This window comes from Micromys minutus, assembly GCF_963924665.1.
Source record: "Micromys minutus genome assembly, chromosome: 27".
Taxonomy (NCBI): Eukaryota; Metazoa; Chordata; class Mammalia; order Rodentia; family Muridae; genus Micromys; species Micromys minutus.
In genome coordinates, this window is record NC_137962.1 from 18,328,726 (window position 1) to 18,338,437 (window position 9,712).

General features: G+C 45.8%; 1 long non-coding RNA gene across 3 annotated transcripts; it reads left to right on the forward strand.

Moving 5' to 3' along the window:
• Window positions 1-220: 220 nt before the first annotated feature.
• On the forward strand, window positions 221-7,916 carry LOC308438048. 3 transcript variants are annotated; one of them, XR_013975581.1, is made up of 5 exons: window positions 221-414; window positions 1,144-1,291; window positions 3,709-3,808; window positions 4,763-4,853; window positions 7,691-7,916. It is a non-coding gene; the product is annotated as an uncharacterized lncRNA (long non-coding RNA). The 3 variants fall into 3 exon arrangements; XR_013975582.1 differs by having other exon boundaries at window positions 1,163-1,291; XR_013975583.1 differs by lacking the exon at window positions 1,144-1,291.
• The last annotated feature ends 1,796 nt before the right edge of the window (window positions 7,917-9,712 follow it).

Below are 9,712 nucleotides of genomic sequence, written 5' to 3' on the forward strand. Positions count from 1 at the left end.
CCCACAATATTTCCCGAACCCCTCTGGGCAGCGCGCAGGACCCCACTTGTCGGAAAAGGAAGATGAGGGTCCCCTTAGCTCCACCCGCCCCGCGCTATTACACTCTCCCCCCCTCCCCAGAGCCGAGGGACAGACAGAGAATTGCAACTAGAAATTCGATCTATTGGTACGAGACACCACGTGCTCGCGGGCTGGCCAATGACCAGGCCGCCCGGGATGAGCTAATAATGGAAGCAATTTGTAACTTTCAGTAGCTCTCTAGGCCTAGGTACCGGTGGGAGGGAGGCTGGAGGAGGGGGAGACAGCACCCCTAGTTTTTCTGCCCAGCCTGTTTGTCTAGGGAAACTCGGACCTCCTGGCCCTCCTTTTCCGTGACAAGCAATATCGTCCACTCCAGACCTACAGCGCAGTCAGGTAAGCCGGTCCCTGACCCTCAACACCCACTTTTTCCATGCACCTGCAGACTAGCCTCTCTTCTTACTCTACCAGACAACTGAAAACCAATTTTTCTCTTAGTTGAAAGAAATCTTCTTGTTTTCTCTAGCTTAATCCTATTTGGAGAAGAATTAGGATCAGTGTACTTTCCACGGGGGAGGGGGGATGCGGGGGAGGCAGAGGACTGGTGAGGAGGCTTTATTCTTTCAGAAGTCTTTCCTCCCTTCTACTCCGGGAGAGTTCACTTTTCCCTGGGGATGAATTACATCTTTGTACACTCGTTCTTTAGTGATGTCAAGTTCATCTCTCTTCTCAACCCCACTTTCCTGGTCAGCATGTACAAATAACCACTTTCTGTAATTTTAAATTTGTTTTTAATGAGGTTTGGAATCTCCAGGTTTTTTTTTTCTTCCGTCCAGGTGGACTGGGATTTAGTTTTGTATTGGTCCCTCTTTTTGTTTTGGAAATAGATTTATTGTTTGGGAAACCCTATAGGATGTGAATAAGCTCTTTGACCAGTTCCAATGGACCTATGGGAAGAACAATGTGGAATATTTTACATACTTTCTTCACTTTTTTAAACCAAATTTTTATGTGTTCACTTCAATTTAAGAAACCTGATCTCATATTTACTCCTTTATATGCTAAGCCATTTTAAAAATTATTTTCTATGCTTCACCATCTTGTACATCTCCCCCTTTTCCTCAGCATCCCCTTTCTACTCCAGGTTCCGCCATAATTCTCAGCTTTAAATCAGCCCACCCCCAGCCTCAGAGGAAGAATCAACTGTTCTTTTCCTATGCTGTTCCAACTGGGGACACCTCCTTCTGCTTCCAAAGTCAGCTGAGATAGGAAGGTCAGAATGTCCTCCAACTTTTCTTTTTAGGTTGAATTTCTTTTCATTTGTCTGTTCTGGGCAACTCTTTGACACAGGGTTGAATTTTTAATTCTTGTTTTCCTCCTTAAGTTTTAGGAGAAAAAAAATGCAAGCAAGTTTTATTTCAGACTTTTGGGCCTTTTATCTCAGGAGAGAACTCCCAGAAGAGAAATACAATGTTTACTTTCACTTTACTTTTGATCAAGCTGGTGTCTGCAGTGGTGGGGGTATCCCTTTTGTGTTTGTTTGTTTCTTAGACAACATCTTACTATGTAGCCCTGCCAGGCCTGAAAGTCAACTATGTAGACCAGGCTGGCCTCCAACTCTGAGCTCCACTTGCCAGTGCCTACCAAGCACTGGGATTAAAAGTGTGTGCCATTATTCCTGGCTAATTCTTCTTTTTAAAAGATGTTACTAAGAAGGCGAACGATTAGAATGTGCAATCCAGAGTTCTAATCTATTCAGAATTATTGAAGCTACAGAAGTAAGATTGCAAGAGTAACTCACACTCTGGGAAGATGGGAACATGGCTGCACAGATACAGGGTGACTGTGTCTGTTCGTTTTATCTCTATGCTGGGCAGAAGAGGTACTGCTCCTCCCACTGGTCCCAGCCCCATTGTCACATTGACATTCTGGGCACATGTGGCCCAGCCCCCACCCGCTCCTCCAAGTATGAATCTAAATTACTATTAATAAGGGGCTGCTCCAAGCTAATTGGCATTAAAAGAATTCATTTCAATTTGTTAATATTAAATGAACACTCTGCACTTTAGCTCCCTTCCTCGCCCTGGATTCCCAGATGAGTGATGGGAAGCAGGGCGGGGGAGCAGGCAGGATTTTATGTCTGGCTCTCTAGCTTGGCCACTGCTGGGCCTTCCCTGGGGTTGTGAAACCAGGCAAGGTGGAGGCCTGATGGAGGGAAATCCAAGGGTCTTATTTTTTATCATCATGTAAAGCAAGAGCTGTGGATAAGAGTGGGTAACTGGGGGTCAAAGGAGAGACACAAAAAGATTTAGGGGGTAGTGTGGTGGAGAAAGGCGGCTAGAAGACTGGGAAGGAAAGTCAGTCGGCTGAATAGAAATTTCAAACCACAAGGGTTGTGGGTAATGGGTGAGATAGATTTAGGACGAATGGCCCATGCAGCTGAAAATCCAACCCCAGGGCTTAGGGCAAGCAGCTGGGGTCTTGCAGTTGCTAGCAAGGGACCTTGGACTTTTCTGCCACTTCAGCTTCTTGGTCTGTGGAGCAAGGATTTTATAATGAAGGATCTGTCTTAAGGTTGTCTGAGATTCCATGAAACACACAGGATATGTTCTGCATAGAACACATAGTGCTGGATACATAGATTACACTGCATAGAACACATAGTGCTGGATACATAGATAACACTTCTACATGTTGGCTCACTTTCTGATCCAGTAATTGCTGGGTTGGACTCCCAGACCTGCCTTGAATTAGTTTTATGCTTTCCAAGCAGTTATTTGAGCAGTGCACTTCTGTTCAGGCACTTCTGGGCTCAGGCAATGGAAGATAGAAGGGAATTTCAGTGCAAAGTGCCTGAAACAACTCAAGTTTTGTCATGCTACATGAAAGCTGCTATGGACGATGTTGCCCTTTGGGTGAGCAAGGTGAAAATGGGCAGGTTGAGAGGGCTCCTTACAGCTGAGTGCTCTGTGGTTGCCAGGACTGTGAACACAACACCTACTTACCATTCTTAGAAATTTGGGGGTGTAGGAAAGCATCAAGTACCCCTGGAGTCTCTAGGGATTCAGTTCTTCCCAGTTTCTGTTCTGACTCTTGGGTTGATGGTGCCCTTCCAGAATCCATCCTCTTGAAAGAGGAAGCCCCTTCCCTTTTCTTTTGGGTGCCATTGATGGAGGATTTGCTTTCTTTCTTTTTTTTTTTTTTAAAGATTTATTTATTTTATTTCTATGAATACACTGTCGCTGTCTTCAGACACACCAGAAGAGGGCATCAGATCCCATTACAGATGGTTGTGAGCCACCATGTGGTTGCTGGGAGTTGAACTCAAGACCTCTGGAAGAGCAGTCGGTGCTCTTAACCACTGAGCCATCTCTCCAGCCCCGAGAATTTGCTTTTTTGACTCCACATCTCCCTATAGTGACAAGATAGTCTCCAAAGAGTGGGCTAGGGAGATGGTAGAGAGTCTAACACTTACTAAATAACTTCTTAGGTTTTAGACCTCATTCATCAGAAGCCAAAGCAAGATCCAAGGAGAGGGGGACCTGACAAAGTGCAAGGAACAAATTATCCACACTGAAAGTTAAGCTTTAATCTTTTTTGGTTTTTCTTTATTATAGAAAAATAATAAGATGGTTACATTCTTATAAAGCAGTCATGAAGACTTTTCTTTTGGCTTTTATTTTGAGACAGGATCTCCTGCATCCCAAGCTGGCTGAAACTTGCTATGTAGCATGGATGACCTTGAACTTCTGGTTTTCCTGACTCTGCTTCTCAAGTGCTGGGCTTACAGGTAGGAGCCACCAGGTCTGGTCTATAGAAACACATCTTAATGCCTTCCTGTGCTGTACATTTCTGAAGGAGGTGGTAAAAGAAATCACCTGAAGGGAAAGGCAGAACACATGTAAAATCAGGGGCAGGATGGGCCCAAATCACTACAGCAGATGGAGTATGCATGGGGGAGTGGGACGGTATTCTAATATTCCATCTGAGACTTCTCACGTCTATAGGTTAGGATTCCAGTGGATGTGAAAGGTAATGGGGATGGAAAACAGGGACAAAGTAATACATTGGTGAGGAAGGGGAAGAAGAATTATGCCAAGGCTGGCTAAGAGTAGGGAGATAAAGCATAGCTGTCTTGCTGGCACCAAGTCAAAGTAATCACCACTCACTGAGGGCATACTGTGTGCAAGGTACATAAGAATTATCACTCACTGAGGGCATACTGTGTGTAAGGTACATAAGAATTATCACTCACTGAGGGCATACTGTGTGTAAGGTACATAAGAGACCCCAGTCAGTGCTCACAATAATTTTGACAAGTGGGTTGTAGCACTCCTGAGAGTCCACTTTGGGTTTCAGCGTAGTTGAGTGACACAGAATTCATGCTTGGGATAATGTACACCCTCCTTCCATTCCAGTTTCAGGCTGTGCAGTGGCCCCACTTTTATAGTCATACCTAGAAACTGGGGGAAAGGGATTAGCAGTAAGACCATGAGAGGGAGTGGTGGTCAGGCAGTGGAGACAGGAACTGTTCTCAAAATTACATGAAGAAGGATGAAGGAATTCTCCATGAACAGAGCTGGGACTGCTGCTCCGTGGGTGAATCACAGGGGCCTGCCTGGGCTGCAACACTTCCAGGTGGTGGTTTTTATGGCTCTCCCCCATGGACATCCAGTGGGATTTGAGTCCTCAGTAAAACGTGTCAGTTGTCACAGAAGTCTCTTTTCTCTTTGTATTACCACAGAGAGCCTTCTATTCCAACACCACTTCCCAGCATCCTGGTCAGGTGTAGCCAATGGAAGAACCCAGTGAAGCTGCCCAAGCCCAAGGGCATGGTAAGTTCTTTGTGCCCCATTTCTCATGTCACGGAGGATACTGAGATGCGGTATGGTTGGAAGCTTGAGGAGCAAAGCAACAGTGTTGAGAGGAACCCAAGCCTCCAAGTGACAGGTGGAAGAGAGTTGACTACATTCTGCCTGCTCCTTTGTACTATCATTTTCATGACAGATACATTGTTTCCTCTGCTGCTGTTTGAGACCTTTTTATTGTAACCTATCTCGGTCAGCCTTCCTAATACACTTTCCCACTGCACACCTGTCAACTTAAACTCATGTTAAGGGTCACGACTGAGGTGGGATGGTAATAATGATGACATTAATGATAACATTAATTGAGCCAGAGGCTAGGCTAAGGTGTCTAAGTCTGTATAGCCCTGACAACCCTCTGAGAAAGTGTTACAATTTTCAACTTATGAATAAGGTTTTAAAAAAGTAGCTGAGCTGACTTATACCTTATTTTAGTTTTGCTTTTTTTTTTTTTTTTTTTTTTTTTTTTTTTTTTTTTTTTTTTTTTTTGAGATAGAATCTTCACTCTGGAAGATAGGCTGACCTACAAATCACCATGTAGCTCAGGATAGACTTGCATTTACATCAGTTCTTCCTGCTTTGGCCTTCTAAATGCTAAACTTAGAATTGTGAGCCCTCATGCCTGATCATCTTTGAGGAATATTGATATGTAGTCTAGACTAACCTTGAATTCATAATCATCCCGACTCTTAAGTGCTAAGATTAAAGATGTGCTCCATCAAGTGAATCTCTGCCTGGGTGCACGCCTCACCTTGGGCCAAATGTGCTCTTCAGGTCAGAACTAGAGGGGACCTTGAAGAGCAACCCATACCAAGTTGTCCTCTGACAGTTAATCAGAGAGGGCTGGGAGTTCAAGTGCTTCTCTCAAGAATCATGGGGGATACTCACTTTAAATGTTGGGGTGTTGTGTAGGGCTTTAGTGAAGAAAAGAGTCTGGGAATGGTGGCACAGACCTGTAATACAGGCACTGAGGAGGTAAAGGCAGCAATAACAACTTTAGCTGTACAAGTTGATCACCCTCTCTCAGAACAGAAGAGCCAGACATTGAAACTGGTCAAAACCTCCAATAGTTATGATTCTCTTTGTGTCTCGGAGTAGCCTGGGCCATTTAGAATGAGGGGTGTGCACACACGAGTGTGTGTCTTTTTCCTTCACTAGGAATGTGCGAGGTCAGACTGCATTTGGACTCCCAGGCTCCTCTTGTTGGCTGGGAGGGTGGCATGCACTTTTTCTCCAACCTCCTTGTCACCAGATGCTAGGGAAGGCATGCTGAGGCCAGAGCCAAAGCAGACCTCTCAACCCCTCTCTAGTCTCTGCACATTTCTATGTGGAACTGGGCCCCCTCTTCCCCTCAGCCCCACCTCTTAGCCCACCAGGAAGGAGAAAGGGAAATTGTCATAAATCCCCCTATTTATACAAGAAGACAGTATGTTTTTTGTGCCAGAAAAAACACAGAAAGGGAGCTGTCAGGGAAGAAGGGACCCAGCCCCAGATCTTGAGGGGTCAATTTATCTTCCCCAGCTGTAGCTTAGGGACTACTGCAACACTAGCTGTGGGATATGTAGGCTGGGAGTTGGGGGACAGCCAGTACAGCACTGCCTGGTCTTTGTTTCTGACCTCATCTTTCTGCTTCATCTGAGAGGCTCCCTTCCCTGACACTCTTTTTCAAAACAACTTTTCTAAGGTGTAACTCACATAGAGCACAACCCTACTAGGAACGGACAGTTCGTGGCTTTAGAATTTTCATGGACATGTGCAACTGTCAGGACAGTCAATTTAAGAGTATTCTGAGCCCTGGGAGAGCAGCCTCCTGCCCACAGGTGACCACATTCTTACCTTTAATATCCCTTCCGACTGAGCAACGAGATGCTGCCCTCTATCTTAATGTCTTTCCTGTCCAGAACTGCTATAGAAATGGCTTCATGCAGTAGGTGGCTCTCTGTGACTGGCTTCTTTTCCTTGGTTCTAATGAGTTGCTGTGTCAAAGCCTGTATCCATCCTTGTCCCTTCTCATGGATGAGTAACTCCAACGGTTGACAGACCACATTCTGGGTATGTGTTCATCAGTACATGGGCATTTTGGCTTGTCCAGACATTATGATTTTCTATGTCTTTAGACAGTTTGACTCATCTAGAGTGATGTCTGTGGTCACAAAGAGGACTGACTTATGTGTGGAAACCTCCAGTGCTCATGGAAGCCAGGTCTTTGCACCAGGTTCTGGTGGTTTCTCTCCTGGTTAAGTTGCTGAGGATGGCCATTGACTCCTTTATCCAGCAGCTCTCTTTTTGGCTTCCTGCAGCTTCAGAGTCTGAGTGGATAAACAGGAGTGATTCCTCAAGGATGACCCATGTAATCCTCTGTGTGCTACTGGTAAATGGAAATCCCTAGACCAAGGGAGAGTCAAGTTCTTGGGGGTGTGGCTTCTTCAGAGTACAGTTCTCCTTCCCATGTCCCCACCTCACCTCTCTCAGTCTAGACTTTCTACTGACACCAGACACTGCCCCACCTGCAATCAACCCTGCCATACCAGTGGGACCAGCAGGATGCATGCAAGAAGTCCAACTAGTGTCAGGTTGCATTTGTTGAACGAATGGATGAGGGATGATTCCGTACTCTGGAAATAAACTGTAGAGAAAATCAGTGATAAACCTCTTTTTCTTACCACTCCTTTCCTAGTCTGGAAATTAGCGGGGTTTTTTTCCCCTGCAAAGGTAGGTGTTGGAAGCACAAAATGCTACCTATATAATAGCTGCTACTTATTGGACCAGCATTTATGTATCTGATTGGCTTTCATCTCTTTTTTAAGGCAGAGCATCACGTAGCCCAGACTGGCCTGGAATTTTCACAACATAACTGAGAATGACTTTGAACTTTTGATCCTCCTGTTTCTAATCCCAAGTGCTGGGGCCACACATGTGCGTGGAGACACTTGATTTACATGGTTCTGGGAATGGAACCCAGGCCTTCTTGCGTGCTGTTCTACCAACTGAGCTGTATCACCAACCTGCTTCTCAACTCCTGAGCAAGTATAATAAAACTCATTTTAATTTCTCTCCACATCTATTTATTTACTGTGTGTGTGTGTGTGTGTGTGTGTGTGTGTGTGTGTGCGCGTGTGACAGTCTGGGAACAACTTGCAGGAGTAATTTTTCTCCTTTCATTCTCTGTATGGGCTCCAGAGATCAAGCTCAGGTTGTCAGACTTGGCAGTAAGTGCCTCTACCAGCTGAGCCATCTCAACAGCCCTAATTACAATCATTTTAAAAGTTAAGTAATAACTGGCCATAGCCCCATGTTGCCCCAGCAGCCTCTCCCCTCCCACCCAGAGCAGGTGAGCTGCACTCTTCCTTCCTTCCCTGTGTAGTGGCTACCCCTGTCTCATGGAAATGATGGAAGGACCAGTTGTCTTTCCAGGACTTTGTTCTAGCACTTGCTGAGCCCTCCATTTTTATGAGAGGGATTAGAAGAGGTCTAGATTTTATCAGTGAGGACTCCAGTGAGCCAGAGAGCTGCTTATGTGGAACCAGGAGAAGGATATAGCAGGACAGATAACCTCATGTCGACAAGTAACCACTGTAGTGTTTATTGGCGCCTGCTCAACTGGGTTTCCTCTGTGATCTGGTTGACACACAGCAAGCTTGAACACGGTGTTATTTTTGTTTGTATGACTTCATTCCTCACAGAACACATAAAAGAGAGCCAAGGATAGACTGATTATACAAAGAGGCTTATAGGACTGCAGCCTATATATATCCTGTTTAATTTTGCATGATGACATTTATGCAGGGCTTGCCAGGGGACCACAGGCCCTTTAAAGTTTTCCCTTTGAGATGGAGTCTCATGTAGTACAGGCTAGCCCCAAGCTCACCGTGAAAGTGAGGCTTACTTGAAGTCCTTATCCTCCCACCGGCACCTCTCAAGTGCTGGGATTACAGGTGTGCATTGCTATGCCTGGCTTGTCAAAGGTTTTGCAACTATTAACTTGTCTCTGTCCTATACCCACATAGTGTAGCTATCATTAGTATTTGCAACTTTAAGATGGGGGAATTGAGGCACAGATATCCAGTATCTTACTTAAGGTCATAGAGCCAGCAAGCAGGCAATCAGTGCCCAGGACCTGGCCACGAATCTGTGAGGAATGACTTCCCCAGGTGTTCCTGGCGTAGCCATCACATTTGGGAGCTGTAGTTTGTCTGGCAGGCCCTCCTCCCCCGCCTTTCTTAGTCTTTATGGCCCATTGGAAAATTCAAGCAGAGCTGTGGCTCCCAGGGTGATGATCCTTCAGCTGCTTCCTTGGCACTGCCATCCTCTCCTCGGCTCTTGGCAGAGGCTCTAGCCAGGAGTAGCTCAGCTGCTTGTGCGGATCAAGATTTCTCAGGAGAAAGAGCACACAGGGAAGCTGCTGAGCAGCGGAGCAGCTTGCTGTTTCTCCTGACTGTCGAGAAGAGTGGATGAGTCACGGAATGTCTGAGTGCACTGGCCCGCTGGGGAGAAAGCTGGCCATGTGGCCAGCCACTGAGCAACTTTGGTGACATCTAAAGCAGAAATTTCTGGAGATGTAGGTTCTACAGGGCTTGACCTTGAACTCCTGCTCTTCCAACCTCCAGCTCCTAATCACTTAAACCTGCTAACCATCCCTGGTTTTATGGGGTCCTGGGGATTGAACCCAAGGCTTTGAGGATACCAGGCAAGCATTCTACCAGCCGGGTCATATCCCCAGCCCAAGTCTAGAGTTTAAGAATTCTGATCTCCAGCTCTTCAGTGGAAGCCTAATATGTCTTTATGTCATGTTGGAGCCCAAGGAGCTAGCCTGAGCACAGATGGGGAGG